Source organism: Heptranchias perlo, chromosome 18 (assembly GCF_035084215.1).
Source record: "Heptranchias perlo isolate sHepPer1 chromosome 18, sHepPer1.hap1, whole genome shotgun sequence".
NCBI classification, from domain to species: Eukaryota; Metazoa; Chordata; class Chondrichthyes; order Hexanchiformes; family Hexanchidae; genus Heptranchias; species Heptranchias perlo.
The window spans coordinates 44,493,216-44,510,593 of NC_090342.1; positions in this window are offsets into that span (position 1 = coordinate 44,493,216).

Sequence of the window (17,378 nt, forward strand, 5' to 3'; positions counted from 1 at the left end):
AACTATGTATAAAATCACAGAATCATACAGCACAGACCCTGCTATCCAATTAGTCCCACTCCCCCTGTTAGATGAGCTGTCCAATTAGTCCCACTCCCCTACTCTTTCCCCATAGCCCTGCAAATTTTTCCTTCTCAAGTCTTTTATCCAATTCCCTTTTGACAGTTACTACTGAATCTGCTTCCACCATCCTTTCAGGCAATGCTTTCCTTATCATAATAACTTGTTTCATAAAAGAAATTCTCCTTATCTCACCTCTGGCTCTTTTTCTTGCTCTCTTTTGCCAATGGATCTGTAATAGTATTGCCAACCCTCCAGGATTGTCCTGTAGTCTTGAATTAAAGGTTAATCTCCAGGACACTGCTGCGAGCAACCCAGGAGGAAAATCATAGGGGCATTAATAAAAAATTGTGGGTTTTTTTCATTTTCTTTGAATTCTTTACTTTATTAGTTATAAACATATGAGAGAAAAAAGCTGTTTGACCGGATGAGGTGGTTGGAGGTGGCAGGTCACGTGGTGAAATCTCCAGGAATACATCCAACCAAAGCTTTGCGACCCTACCCTGTCCAGTATCATTCATTTTGGGTTGAAAATGTAAACCTGCCTTAATGTATCTCACTGCAAAGTAAACACCACCTTGTCTGTCTCAGAGTGTTTGTAGTCAGTCTCACTTCTCACATTTCCCCCAGGTTGACAGCTGCTGACACTGCAGAAAGTATAGACGCATTTAGAGTCATAGAGTCATAGAGTCATAGAGTTATACAGCACGGATAGAGGCCCTTCGGCCCATAGTGTCCGCGCCGGCCATCAGCCCTGTCTACTCTAATCCCATATTCCAGCATTTGGTCCGTAGCCTTGTATGCTATGGCATTTCAAGTGCTCATCCAAATGCTTCTTGAATGTTGTGAGGGTTCCTGCCTCCACAACCCTTTCAGGCAGTGAGTTCCAGACTCCAACCACCCTCTGGGTGAAAAAGTTCTTTCTCAAATCCCCTCTAAACCTCCCGCCTTTTACCTTGAATCCATGTCCCCTTGTTATAGTACCCTCAACGAAGGGAAAAAGCTCCTTAGTATCCATCCTATCTGTGCCCCTCATAATTTTGTACACCTCAATCATGTCCCCCCTCAGCCTCCTCTGCTCCAAGGAAAACAAACCCAATCTTCCCAGTCTCTCTTCATAGCTGAAGCGCTCCAGCCCTGGTAACATCCTGGTGAATCTCCTCTGCACCCTCTTCAAAGCGAGGCTAGGTAAGTACATGAGGGAGAAAGGAATAGAAGGATATGCCAGAAGGGTGAGATGAAGAATAGTGGGAGGAGGCTTGTGTGGAGCATAAACACCAGCATAGACCAGTTGGGCCGAATGGCCTGTTTCTGTGCTGTACATTCTATGTAAATGTTTGTGTGTGTGCATTAGAATGTGCTCCCAAATCATTCTCGTTTCTGAACAATCACCCAAGTTTTTCAATATACACAATGTTGTATATTTTGTATTAAACAGAATAAATGAAACCCAAATTTTCTGGAGTGGAGAGACTAAGTTCTTTAGGACATAGCGAAGCTTCCAGCCTCGTTAACATTTTGTTCAGGTGGTATGGTCTGAAGAGGTGGTGCAACAACAGGGTGAAAACACAGACTGCTGTAACCAGGACCAGTGGCTCAAGAAGTGGACACGTGTGGTTGCCGGGGCTACAGAAAGACTTGGAGCAGTTGTGCTGATACCCCACATCTGCTTAAGCATGCCCCAGCAAGTGATGGGTGATTAACTGCAAGAAAGGGGCTGAGCTCTAGATAAATGATACAGTCTGTGGTGAGGCAGGAAGGTGGTCTGTTAAGCTCCACTGATGGTATTCTCAGTGGACTTTGGATCTGTACTAGTTGTTAAGTTTCAGCTGCTGTGTCTCTTGTGTTTCTGGCATTAAAAATTAAAGTCTGGTTTAAATATTTCAACTGTTATGTCGTGTACTGAATGTATTTAACCAGGTTATCAGCATCTTAAGGATAGATTCTATATCCCTATAAATCCCACTTGCATGCAGGGCTTTGGACTGCACTGACCTCATGAACAGGAGATGGGTTATACTCGTAGCCTGACAAGCTGGGCTACAAATTGCACCGCTAGACAGGCAAGAGGCTTTACAGAATGCGGAAGTTGGTGAAAGTGTCAAGTAACCAGGCAATCCCTTGGTTGTTGTTTTTTTTTCATTTCTTAGAGAACGGTGTGAAATAGTGGAAGAATTCGCAGGCTGATACACAGTCTGACAGGCCATGGCTACAACCATCTTTATAGCATCCGATAGGTTAGTCCTATATAGTGGAAGGGTTTTATGGGCATGATGGGATGGGGGGGGGGGAGCGAAGGAGAAAACCACCCACACCCAGCGGACGGGAGTATCCCCGCTGGATGTCAACCCAGAATTCAGAGCCAGAGCTCCGGTCTCCACTTATCGGGTCTATCTCCCCTGGAGCAGGGACTCGAACCCTACACTTTCTGACTCAGAGGCGGGAATACTACCACTAAACCAAAGGCTTGTTCCAATCTCTTGGTAACTATCAGCCTATAAGTCTGATTTTTGGTGTGTTTTATAGCTCACCCTCTGTGCCTCTCTCCAGCCTAACCTCTACCCCTGCTCTGTTTCCAGGCCACCCTCTGTGCTTCGCCCCACGCTGTATTCCACCCACTGACAAGGAGGGCAGGAATCAAAGTGAGTACTACTAAGGTGTCAGCTTGGTTCAGTTGGTAGCACTCTTATTTCTGACTCAGAAAGTTGTGGGTTCGAACCCCACTGCAGGACATGAGCATATAGTCCAGGCTGAACTGTCAGCTGGCTTTTCCTCTTTGGCAGACAGTCTTCCAACATATTCTTGCCATCTCGTTCTTACTTCAATTGGGTCAGTCAATAGTTATCCATCTTTATTTTTTATTTTGAAATAGGGAAAGGAAGAGGAGTTGGGAGTTGATTGTATGGGCCCTCAACTCCTCGAGTGTGAAACGAGGGTCGCAATAAATGAGCTCAAGAATGAAGAGGCCATAGGGGTACTTGAAGAGGATGCAGGGAGGAGGAAGAATATGTGGGATGACATATTTGGATGAACAAGAGAGTAAAGTTCAGAGCAGGAATAATTATAGTATTAATATAATACAAGCAAGAAAATTTGTGACAGTGAAGCTGGATCCTAAAAGTCACAGGAGAACTTAGCTGACGAAAACTATCTTATATTATGTTCATCAGTAGGACAGGCTGACTGGAAGAGCTTTCACAGGTATTGGAGCAGTGCTAAAATCTTGGGTGCATGTGGTATTAATAGTTAAAAAAAAATGTTAGGGGAAAAGAAGTGTTTGACATGAAATAGGAGACTAAGCTTACTGACGTAGCTTTTGCAGTGAAGATGTAGGTGTTCAATTTGAGATCAGAGGAGAAGGTGAAGTCAAGTTGTAATTTGAAAGACAACCAGATGGCCAGGAATATAGCTTAAGTTTCAGACCATATAACAACTTCTTTATATATCTGGTGCCAGAACATGTAAAAGACTTTAGAGATTTCCAAAAAGGTGACAAATGAACCTTCAACTCGTTGAAAAGCTTTTCCGATGTGCATAACATTGGGAAGAAGGGCACTGGTTATTTGAGTAATTGAGGACGATCTTATTTGGATCAGTATTATTCATGGAAGTGCTACCTGAAATGAGAACTCTGTTGACGGTAATGAGATGGTGCTGGTTCTCTGCATTCACTAGTTTAAGATTGGTGCTTGCGCAGAGTTACACAGAGTAGCAATGTCAAGTTATACAGGTGGCAGCCCATCACTCTCTAATCAAGCAAACTTGCACAGAACTTGTAGTTAACCAGCAGACTGTCCCCATTGGTTCATTGCAAACGCTACAAAGTTAAAAGTTAAGTTTTTCTTCTTATCAGTGCAATAGCTGCAGCAGAGCTGACTTGAAGCAGTTAGGAAAGTGATGCATGAATATGGTTACCATTTAACTGAAGTCATGTTGTACTTATCACCTTGGCTCTAAATTTTACTGATTACCTGCCAGCCTCTGTAAGATTAGATACGAATAATATGGTGGTATTATTCTGTGCGTAATGAGTCATGGCACATATAATCAAGATGGTTAGTTTCACAGAATAAGGTAGCAGACTTCATTATTTGTGATGTTCATATTTTTCTTGCTTTTTTATAACTAACACAAAGGAAGACGGAGGCTATTTCAGAAATCAGGCACACTTCTTTGAAAAGTCTGTAATAATCATGCTTCTTTTAAGTACTCTCCTCTGCCCTTTCGCCTTACTACTGTTCTTTAGTCAGTAGGATGGAGTGCTACAACCTGCATACTCCTCCCTTGCTGCACTAATATCACTTCACTTGACCAACAGGAGGCATGCTTTGAAGGGTGAGCCAGCAGCCCTGCCGTATTCCTCTTCCTGACAAAGGTAGGAAGTTTTTCCACCACCTGGCCCGTTCTGCAGCAGCCTGGTTAGAAACTGGTGGAATTCGCCACAATGAGAGTATGAGATAGTCTCTTTGAACCAAAGAACAACACTCTACCAGAAACACTACTAGGTCACTACTCTGTCATCATTATCAGTGGTCTACCTAAAGCAGGTTCTGGCATGATTCTCCCTTCTCCAAACTACTCTATCTTGTACTTCTCTCTTCAATTCTCCATACAATCTTCCATTCTTCAGGTGGTCCAGAAGCATCCTTATTTTCCCCTCTCTTTTTCCTTCTATCAGTCTTTCTAACACCTCTTTCAACATCCCATCCCCTCTCAGAACATGCCCAATCCAATTCATTTGCCTTTTTCTGGTAACATCAATCAAACTACTGTACATTCTTGTATCATTGCCAACACCTCATTATTATTTTTCTACTCTGTCCACTTTACTTTTTCCATGCACCTCCAAACCCAAAGCTCTCTTGAATCCTCTTTCCTCAATGTCCTAGGTTCCGGTACCACAGAGCACCACACAACATATCAAACTCTTCTTTTAACAACTCCATATCAAACTAATCTTTTCCTCAGTTCTATATTCAGTTGTCCAGTCAATATCCTCTTCCTTCTATTACATGCAACTTTTCCTATTGTAATCCTAGCTCTCACCTCCTTGGCACATCTGCCATCTTCAGTCATTATACATCCCAGATATTTAAATTGCCTCACCTGTTCCAATTATTCCTCGTTTATTAAAATACTCACTCTTTCACCTGCACTTCTAAAAACCTTCAAAACTTCGGTCTTCCCCGCATTGATCTTCACCTAATGTCCTTTAGAGAAGGAAACTTGCTGTCCTTACCCGGTCTGGCCTATATGTGACTCCAGACCAACACCAACGTTGACTCTTAACTGCCCTCTGAAGTGGCCTAGCAAGCCATTCAGTTGTATCAAACCGCTGCAAAGAATAAGAAGAATAAAACTGAACAGACCACCCAACTCCGACCTAGGCATCGAATTAGAACACGACGAAGGCACATCCAGCCCAACCGACCCTGCAAAGTGATCTTCACTGGCATCTGGGGACTGGTGTCAAAGTTAGGAGAGCCGTCCCACAGACTAGTCAAGCAATTGCCAGAAATAATCACACAGAGTCATACCTATCAGCCAATGTCCCAGACTCCTCCATCACCATCCCTGATTATGTCCTGCCCCACTGGCAGAACGGACCCACCAGAGGTGGGGCCACAGAGCTTTAAAGTCAAGTGGGAGTGACCTTGGGAGGCCTCAGCATTGACCTCATGAAATCTCACAGCTTCAGGTCAAACGTGGGCAAGGAAACCTCCTGCTGATTACCACCTACTGCCCTCCCTCAGCTGATGAATCAGTACTCCTCCATGTTGAACACCACTTAGAGGAAGCACTGAGGGTAGCAAGGGCACAGAATGTACTCTGGATGGGGGACTTCAATGTCCAGCTTGGTCAATGATGGTTAGCACCATCATTGACCAAGCTGGACGAATCCCGAAGGATATAGCTGCCAGACTGGGCTTGAGGCAGGTGATGAGAGAACCAACACGAGGGAATAATGTATTGCTTTGGAAGTACCTTCACCACATGCATTGCAGCGGTTCAAGAAGACCTACCACCACCTTTTCAAGGGCAATTAAGGATGGGCAATAAACGCTGACTATATCAACGACGCCCATATCCTGAGAATGAATAAAAAATCCTCTTAATTTGATCCAGTCCTCTCTATGGAAAGCAACAAAGTAAATGTACTCTCTTGATTATGTTCTATACTTCTCTCACACAGAACTCTCAATATTCCTAATGCTTCTCTTGGTCCACACCCTCTGCGAAATCCAAATTGACCTTTGCCAAGATACGATTCCGCTTTTGGTCTTAACTTTCCTGTAAGCAACCTGAGAATAATTTTTGAGGCATGTGGTATCAAACTGATGATACTAAACTCATCACATTTGCTAGCATTTCGCTTCTTTTTTTGTCCAGAGGTATCATAACTATTTTCAGGAAATCATGACTCATAGTCAACACTGCAATGATGCCAAGGGCGCACTCTCATATTGTATTTTATTCACGTCAGAAGGAAAATTAAGCAGTACTTACTACAGTGCAATTTTCACATGATCCTCGAATGCTAAAAACATTTATATTTTCTGCAGACAGGATGCTACAAATTATTCTCGGTATTATTTTGCTATTGGTAGCCCACATAATACCAATATCAACAGGCTAAGCAATCACTGATAAGGTCAGGTTCTGAACATTGTTACAGTTTGGAACATTAGAGACCATAAATATAAGATAGTCACTAATAAATGCAATATAGAATTCAGGAGAAACTTCTTTACCCAGACAGTGGTGAGAATGTGGAACTCGCTACCAAAAGGAGTAGTTGAGCAGAATAGCATAGATGCATTTAAGGGCATGCCAGATAAACACATGAGGGAGAAAGGAATAGAAGGTTATGCTGATAGGGTTAGATGAAGAGGGGTGGGAGGAGGCTCGTGTGGAGCATAAACATCGGCATGGACTGGTTGGGCCGAATGGCCTGTTTCTGCGCTGTAAATTCTATGCAATTCTATGTAAATGCTAAAAAACAGGTTCACCAAAAGGTTGTGATATTTGTTCTTCACTATTTACATTAAAATATCCCCGTGTTTTACAGTACACTTTTGAATTGCTTCTAATTATTACTTCAATCCGAGAACATTCCATTAAGAATATGCCTGTTTGAAGTCACACAGTTTAATTGGGGTAAAGACCACTTCATTAATTCAAATCAGTTGTTCGGATTGTGCTCCCACTCCGAGCTATAATGCCACATATATGTGTGCATGACCCAGCTCCGTCGGGCACCATCCAGCGTTTAAATTGCCACTTGCCAGCAAGACAAATGAGAGCAACAATCACAGCTTAGATCATGAATTTCAAACAAGGATTGCATTTCCTCTCATACATTCGGATTTTAGAAGTGCAAAGTTCAAATTCAGCAGTAAAATACGTCTGCTTGTTTTGTCATCAACTACCTCCGTATCTCCACTGTATTTACATAAGTCAATGAGAGTCTGAATGTAACATATCATTAAGCTTGTCGTATCCATAAATTTGGCTCCATAAGTTTGTTTAACCCAAGAATCACCCAGAATTATACGATTCCTGAACATGTTTTCTGTAATAGCAGCATTTATCCATTTTGTTTTTAGTCTTACCTCTTATTCTTCCCCTTTTTTCTCCTCTGTTGTGATCTCATTGAATGCCCCACCTTTACAATCAGGGGAGCTGGTGGCTGATGCCCTGCCCCATTTTCACACAAGGAAGTGGCTTGGCAACAATTCTGCTTTAATACGGAGGGAGTGGTGCACTGTCAGAGATATTGGGCTCGAATTTAGCAGGCCTGCGGGTTCCCAGCGGGTGGTCCTCCGGGAGCGTGGTCAACACGCTCGGCGAAATTAGTGGGTTGCCCACGCGATCGTGGCAGGCAACCCACTAATAGGAATCAATTACCTGCTCCTCCGGGGTCCACGGCGCTGGCCTGCGCGTCGGTCGGGCTGCGCATGCGCAGTGCGATCTGTCAGCTGGAGGCTCTCTAGTTAAAGGTGCAGTCCTCCACTGACAGATGCTGCAACCAATGGGACAAATTGCAGCATGGAGCAGCCCAGGGGGAAGGCTGCTCCCAGTTTAATGATGCCTCACCCCAGGTATCATCAGATGGGGTGAGGAGGAGGGGGAGGACACAGATCTTCCCCCCGGCGGGCGGGAGGAAGCGGTCTGCCTCTGCCACCAAGAAGGCCTGGCTCGAGGTGGCAGAGGGGGTCACCTGCGCCACCAACATATCGCCCACCTGCATACAGTGCAGGAGGCGCTGCAATGACCGCAGTAGGTCAGCCGCAGTGAGAACACGAAGTCTTTCCCCTACACTCCGTCTGCCACAACACTGCCCCCACCCCACATCTCCTTCGGCACCGCCAACACTATTCTGTCACATCACCCTTCATACCCACTCAAACCCCATCCTCATCTTACCTCCACCTACTCACCTCGCCAGTACTCATCCTGCCACTAACAGGCAACCCAATCCTCATACAATCTCATTGCTCCATCCCATACTCACCCTCTCGTGCATCTCCCTCACGGCCAGCCTCACTCAACCTGCCACCACCTGTGCTGCAGCCACAGGGCATGCATCACATATGTGCAGTAGGCAGCGTAAGGCAAACGTCTCGTCAGCATGAAGGGGGTGCACAAGGGTGTCTGAGGGTTTGTCATGGGTGTTACCTATATTGAATTTCAGAGCAACAAACAGCACACATTATATTGACACCACCACTGCCATGTCTCCGCGAATCCTGTCCGTTGTGTCCAATAATGCCCGCTCCTGGGTATCACTATGAGGACCCACCACTGATGCCACCCATCGTGTTACTGCAGAGTAGGTGCAGGTGTATTTGCAGGGCTCGTCCGCGCAGACGACTGAGAGACATCGGCAGTGTAGCCGGCTACACCCTGGAAGGATGCGGAGGAGAAGGTGTGGAGGGCAGTGGTGACTTTGACAGCGACAGGTAAGCAGTTGGTGCTGGGGCCAGCCAGGAGCAGCTCGGCATGAAAGAGGCTGCAGATCTCCACGACTACATGTCGAGCGAATCTGCGCCTCCCTGTGCACTGCTGCTCGGAGAGGTCCGGGGAGCTGCGCCTCGGTCTGTGGACCCTGTGGCGAGGGTAGTGCCCTCTGCGACACGTCTCTCTCTGCGGTAGCCCTCCCTCCTGCTGTGCAGGTGGGCGTGCAACAACACCGTGTTGGGGGGATCCACGTCTCTGCGGCGGACGGCGTGGACTGCGAGGCTGCTGGTGCTGGTCATGCTCTTCGTCCTCCGAGGGTCTCCACACACCACCCAACTGGCAGGTGTTGGTCTGAGGGGTTGTGCAGGGTAGGTGTGTGGTTCCTCGGACTGGGGCTGCGGTTTCGTGTCGGTCTGTCCTCTGGCTTGGCGGGGGGTGGTGGAGGGCAGGGGTTGCCCTATGTGACGCGGTGGCCTCCTGCGTGGGTGAGGGCTCTGCCCCGTGGAGCGCACCTTGGCACCTGCCACAGGCTGCTGGCTGCAACACGCCTGGTTGAGGAGGGACTGTTTCCCCCAGTGTGGGAAACTCACTGCCTTGAACCGAAAATCCCACACTTCCTCTTTTGACAGCTGCTTCAGCTCATTAACTGACCACAACAAGCAAGGTAAGTACTCTCAAGTGGAACCCCGCTGGCTTTAATTGCCTGCGGGATTCCCACCAGCGGGGCTTGCGCGCGCAGCCCCGCACGTCAGCGCGGTACCCGGAAGTGGCCGGGATTTCGTCGCGATCCGGTCACGTGACCGGATATCGGGATTTTCGGGGCCACCCCGCTGGGAACCCGCCGGAAACACGATCCTAAGATCGAGCCCATTGTCTTTCAGATGAGACATTAAATTGAGGCCCTGTCTGCCCTCTCAGAAGGACATAAAAGATCACATGGCACTATTTTGAAGAAGAGCAGGGCAGTTCTCCCCGGTGTCCTGGTCAACATTTATCCCTCAACCAACATCACTAAAACAGATTATCTGGTCGTTATCATATTGCTGTTTGTGGGACCTTGCTGTGTGCAAATTTGCTGCTGCGTTTCCTACATTACAACAGTGACTACACTTCAAAAAGTACTTCATTGGCTGTAAAGTGCTTTGGGACGTCCTGAGATTTTGAAAGGCGCTATAGAAATGCAAGTCTTTCAAGTATTTCTTTTTCCATTTCTTTTCTCTCACCAACCTCATGTGTGTGCTGAGGGACCTGGACTCTGTTCACCACCTATCTGCACCAGCATGGCTGGGGCTGGGACTCAGCAAAGTGGGAGATTGTAACATTGCCACATAACTCTGAATATAATGAATCCCACCCTGCCACAGTAAAAATAGTGCCACTTTAATGCGGAAAAACTATACCTTTTAAAATATGCCAACCTCGAAAGCTAGCAAAAGCTGACTAAAGAAAGAAAGAATGAGAGACTTGCATTGATACAGCGTGCCAAAGCACTTCACAGCCAATGAAGTACTATTAAAGTACAGTCACTGTTGTAATGTGGGGAAACGCAGCAGCCAACTTGCGCACAGCAAGGTCCCACAAACTGCAAAGAGATAAATGACCAGATAATCTGTTTTATTGATGTTGGTTGAGGGATAAATATTGGCCAGGACAGCAGTGAGAACTCCCCTTCTCTTCTTCAAAATAGTGCATTGGAAACTTTTACGTCTACCTGAGAGGGACGACGGGGCATTGGTTTGATGTCTCATCCGAGTGCAGCACTCTCTCAAACCAATGGCTTCAAAAAAAAAACCTGACAACTCAGTGACAGCCTGAATACAGGTCTGTGACACGTAGTTACACTGAAAGTGCAGTGGGGTACAGACTTGTCATAACATAAGCTACAGTGTCTAGCAGGGAAAAGAATTAAAGTACTTGAAAGCCTGAAATGGGATGCAGGTATTGAAAATCTGAGATTTATTTTCTAAGTTTTGTTGCATTGATGGGCAGGTTTTGGGTTGGATAAAAAACTGATTGTATTCCTGTAGACAGAAAGTAGTTTTTAATGGTAGAGGTTCTGTGTGGGATCCTGCCACTCGTACAATCCCACAGGGATCGGTTTCAGGCCATTGCTTTTCACCATCCTCATCAACAACCTGAAAAAAAGGCATCAGGGCAACTATCTGCAAGTTTGCAGATGACACAAAGATGTATGTGGGTGTGAGGACCGTAGATAAAAACAGTAGAGTGCAGGCAGATCTGCATGGTGAATGGGTCCATGTCTGGCGGATGTCTTTTAATCTAGTCAAATATAGCGTGATGCACCTGGGTAGGGGGAACTCCAAAGCATGTATGCACCGTGCTCAAGGCTGCTGAGCAGAAGGAAGACCCAATGATTATAGTGCATGATTTGTCACCAGTGCTACAAGGCTATTGTGAAAGTAAACAGGGTGTATTGGCAGGATAATTAAATACAAAACAAAAATCCTTTCTCTGTACAAGGCCTTAGTCAGGCCACATCTGGGGGGTGATTTTAGGAGGCAATTGCGGGTCAATTGGGGGTGGGGGGGCTCCGAAAATCACGGAAATCCCGTTGGCATTCGGAAGCCGGCTCCAACCCGCCGACTTCCGAGTTTCCCAGGGGCCCAGCCGTGTGCGTGTGGGTGACCCGAAAACGGAAGTCCCACCGGCAATTAAAGCTGGCATTAAAGAGCCAAATGTACCTCATTGAGGTACTTAAGGCACTTTACCTGTGACAGAGTAAATACTTAGAACGATTTTTAAACTTACCTGGGCGGCTTGCCCACCGCTTCTGATTCACGCCTGGTGAAACCAGGTGTCAAGGGCCGGATCAGGGAACAAGAAACAAAATAAATTAAATAGAAAACCATAGACGGAAGTGAAAACACTAAATAAACCTACCTTTGCACCCTGCTCCGATGTGCGATGTCTCCTGCTCCGATATCCCCCTCTTCACCTCCCCCGATCTTACCCTCTTCACCTTACCCCGATGTCCTCCCGATCTTCCCCTCTCCCCCGGGCCCCGGTCTTCCAGTCCAGCGCTGGATGATGTCTCGCTCTCTCTCTTTCTCCCCCCCCCCCAACCCCACTTTGCAGCTCCTGATGGCAGTCAGCCTGTCAATCAGGCTGGCCGCCGGACAAGAAACCTGGTGAAGACGTTATTTATCATCACTGGACATGCAATCACGTCGGAAACGGGAAGTTTTGTTCATGCGGGTTTGCCACGTGCACCTTCACCCCCCTCCCCCACTGCCAACCCGCCACCATTGCAAAATCGAGCCCCTAGTATTCTAAACTTGCTTATAATCATTTCAGTAGATCCAATAAGGAAAACAAACCATCAGTCACTTGTCACACAAACACTTATTCCATGTGATTAAATCCGAAGAATGGTAATATTAGACATGCATTAAATATCACTCAACATCATGTTACACTCAGAGCCATCTCTCCAGCATGTCTCTGCAAATGTTTCCCTCAGCATGATTCCAAATGCACCATAAAACTGAGAATAAAGCAGCTCTTAACTTTGAGTCATGCTAATTTTGCGGACGATATTTTAACTGTGTTTGAAATATTACACTATGCCTGTAGGATGACTCTATGACAATATATCTTGTCCGAGACTACATCAAAACACAGGAATGAATCAGTGGTAGATGATAATTAGCAGTAAATCATGCCATAAATTCTCCTCCCTCCCACCGATATCTATATTCTCCATCCACATCTCCCTAGTCTGATGGCTAATGCACTGTACAGGCCCTGCTCCTCCTCCTTTCACATCCTCAACAGTCATTGCCCGGACTGCCACATCTGTGCACTGGAGGCGTGAATTCCCGCAAGGGGAAAAGGGGAGAAGGAGGAAAGGGAGGAGGAGGATCCCACAGCATTAGCCACCAGCCTTGGGAGGAGTGGCATGGCAGGGTCCCAATTCCACTGATTTGTGTCAGCAAACGCTGGCACACTAACAGGGCCCCCAGAATGCTGACCTTCCATGTGAAACACTGATGTTTGGCATGTCTGCTTCCAGTAAGGGAAGGAAAGACCACAAAGACCCCTCTGTCACTGCAGGATACATCTCCTTTATTTTCCTCTCTGTCTGTGACCATTGTTAAAGGGAAAGCAGAAGTAGCATCACCTCACAGACCAAGTGCAGAGGTTAGTGTGTGCGATCTTTGTGTTACGACTTGTTTTCTGGAAAGGAGTAACGGACTGACAAATTAAAACCTCAACGAGAATGAGTTAAAGAGAGTAATGCCATCAAAAAGGTTATGACCCAGAAGCCTTAAATTTCCCACTGGCTTTATATAAATGCTGGACTTAACCCATTTATTTGAAGTGTCTCAATGTTGATGCTAAAATAATGGCTAGAAAATACAGGCTAGATTGTTTCAAGACCCGTCGCTGGGTCAAAATCCTGGAACTCCCTTCCTAACAGCACTGTGGGAGAACCTTCACCACACGGACTGCAGCGGTTCAAGAAGGCGGCTCACCACCACCTTCTCAAGGGCAATTAGGGATGGGCAATAAATACTGGCCTCGCCAGCGACGCCCACATCCCATGAATGAATAAAAAAAAGCTCTGAAGCTAGAATAGTTACGGTAATTAGGTCTAGCAAAAGGAAGGCGCAGGTAGTTTCTCTAAATGCCTGCAGGCAACATGGGTAACATTGATTTACGAGGTTGCCGATTATTCCCAAGCAGTGCCTGTGGGTTATAGCAAACAGCTTGAAGTAGTCTCCTGGTCCCAGAAGTCAAAGCAAGTTGCAGCAGTAGCTGGGGTCAAAGGTTTGAGTCTGGATGTGGGCCTAAGGCAATGATATAGAGATCTGGATCCAAGCTGGGAAAAGGGTGGGGAGTAAGTTTGGGCAGGAGAAAGTGTTGGTACTGACCAATAGCTTCTAAATAAACCTATTTCTTTTATGGAAAATTGGAGCACTGTTAAAACTGTGGATATTCAGATGTTGACATTTCAAACAGACTCGCTTTCCGAGTTTAAAAACTTCAGTTTAAAAGTAAAGTACATCCGCTTTTTTTATTATAAAGAAGGATGTCACCTCATTTTATCACTATGGAGATTTATTTATTTCTTTGCAACTGTGATTGAATTTGTCTGTAAAACTATTAATTTCTCGTGTCACCAGAAATCTTTACTGCATTTTTACATCTCAGAGTTCAAATCTGAAGCAGTGTTGTAGCATGGTACTTTGCAACTTCTGACACGCACATCACAACATCCTCACAAGTTTTTGCAAATCTTGCACAATCATTGCAGTAACTCACTTTGGTATTTTATTGTTAAGTTTCAATAAACACATTTGTCGCAAGAGCACATCCACATTACCATTTCCACAAATTAGAACTGAACCGTAATGCACAGACATTGAGAAATATCAAACCGTGTTACCATGTTCCACTCTGAGAATATTCTGATTTTTAATCCAAAAGTTCCTCAGGGCAATTCTCCAAATTAACAGACTTCTCTGGGGTAATTTTAACCCCCAAGAATGGGTGGGCTGGGGGCAGGTGGGTAGTAAAAATGGTTGAATTCTTCAGTGGGACCACATCCCGGCTCCAACACGGCCACTTCCAGGTTTAACCCAGACGCGTTTGGGTTAGAAACCCGGAAGTCCCGACGCTACTTAAAGCCAGCGGCCGATATTTAAAGGGAAAATGTACCTCATTGCAATAGTTGAGGCACTTGATTTTTGTATGCATTAGAAATGTAAAATGAACTTAACCTTACCTGTTTAGGTTTCCCATTGCTTCTGATTCATGTCAAGTGAAAACAGGCGGGAGGGGCCGGATCCATGAGATGAGTGCCTTTATTGCACTGCTTGTGGGCCAGGATGAGCAGGAGGGCTTCATTCAGGCCCAACAAGCTCACCTTGGACCTCCGTGATCAGTCAACCCCCCCCCCCCCACCCCCCTCCATCAATCAGGCTGGTTGCCAGGTGCGAAACACAAAAGAAAAATTTACTGCCCTCATTAAGGTTGCGATCGCAGATTGTGACTTGCCAATCTTACTTCCGGGTTTCGTGTCCAATTATATTCCCCACCTCCCCCCCCCCGCTCCCTTCCCACTTCCATGTAAAAATCATACCCCTTATCTTCATACTAAAAGAAGAATGTAGAATGAGATGTGGGCAGAGGTTACAAATCAATAACATTATGGCCTATAAGTTTGGCCGCACCTGTGCCGCAGTGGCCCAGAGTTGAAATCCTCTTCGCCGGCGGGCTGCCTGAGGGACATCCAGAAGGCGCCTGCAATTCTAAATGAGACCCGGGCCTACCCGATCTGGCGCAGGGATCGTTCTGTGCACCTAGTTCACATCGGCAGGCTGGCACATACCAATTTCTAGTTCTAGGTGCGATATGTAGAGGATATATGCAGTTTGATATTGTCCATGCAAATTAATACTCTTCACCAAAACTGCAAGTCAATCTTTACAAGTCTAGCATTTCAGGATGAAGACTCTATGTAGAGAATGACACTGAGGAACATTGAGAAAACCAGGAGACACGTTGTACACAGATAAAAGATGCTAAATGAAAACAAAAACATACAGGGGATAAACAAGAAACACACTGCTGATGCCTATGCCTTCTACCAGGAGTTTGAAAATGTTCTTGCTATTAATTTTAAAGGCATTGAATTTATCACTCACTTCAAAATTCTACTGAAATTTAACTCTCATATCATTGTGTAACAATGAATTTATTTCTATTTTCTTCAGTGAACCACATTGCCATTGTTATTATTCTTCATCTTCATACAATATTAAACTTCACAAGGCAATGCTTTCCCCCTCGATGATGTCTATTGGAAATGTATATTCTTCATCTTTATGACCAAGCAACACTCAGAAGAATAATCTTTCTGAAGATAGGGGGCACACTTTCACACAAATGGAGGGAGCTGTTTGTGGCAATGCAATTCTTCACTGAGAAGCAGTCAAGTGGAATATACTGCAGTGGACATTCCATTATTCACACCTCTATTACCTACCATTCCAATGATCTACCAGAACTGTCACAGGACAACGCTTTGTGCGAGAGATTGTTTCATTGCACAGCTTCTTTTGTTATTTATGTATTTCATCTGATTTTGTTGGTGAATAAAACTAAATAATGTTTGTTTTGTTGTTTGTATTGTATTTGTCTTAATCCCTATACCTAGGATATTACTGCACTATACTTGGAAGACCAACATTTGGTCCATTATAGTGATAAATGGAGATTCCACTGGATTTGGAGTGCAATCAATTGGAAAAGAAAGTTATATAACACTGTTTATGTGCCGAACTTTGCCTTCCCCCCACTGTTCTATACCCTTTGCAGGATAATATCAAACAGAAAAGTGATTGCTAAACTTCAACTATAATCACCAGCATTCATTGATAAGCTCTTCAATAAAAATGTGTATCTCCAAGGGTGATTGGGATATGGCCCAATTTTTCAGATAACTTCTTTACAGTGTCCTCACAGACTGGGAACAAGTTAATCCCTATATATAGATATATGTCAAATATGCAAATTTATGCTATCCATTAAATCATGTTTTATACAGATGTGTGCTAAGATATTTTCTGCATGCAAATATATTAATGTATGCAAATATATGTATACATATTAATAAGACACAAACAAATTTCTTGCCATCAGGTTAGTGATGGCTTACTTTTAGATTTTCTTTGGAGGCAAAACTGTGTTAGATGTAATGTGCTAAGAAAAAGTACATCAAGGAGTGAAGTTTCACTTTTTGCAAGTCAGAATTATCTCTGCTTGCCTATTAGGAAGTAGGCCTCAGACCAGGAAGAGATATATGCTTTTATTTGAAGACTCAGAGATTGATTTGATGAAAAGATGAATCTTCTAAAAGTCTTTCTCTGAAGGTTTGGGGAGTGGCTCTCAAAGTACTGCTTCTATGTTAAACCAGAAAGACACTGGCCAAATTATTGCTTTTCCCAGACATCGCAGGGATAGCAAGAAAACTGCCTGCTTCGACTCATATCTAGCTATTATTTCTACTAAACACAACTGATCAGGTAGGAATCAGTTAGCCTTTCCGAGAAAATTTAGAGCAGAAAAAGAGCTGTTCGATTTGAGTCAGAGACAGAAGTAAGGCCTTCGATAAAGTCCCCCACAGGAGACTGGTCAAGAAGGTACGAGCCCATGGAATCCAGGGTGCCTTGGCACTTTGGATACAAAACTGGCTTAGTGGCAGAAGGCAGAGGGTGATGGTCGAAGGTTGTTTTTGTGACTGGAAGCCTGTGGCCAGTGGGGTACCACAGGGATCGGTGCTGGGTCCCTTGCTGTTTGTGGTCTACATTAATGACTTGGATATGAATGTA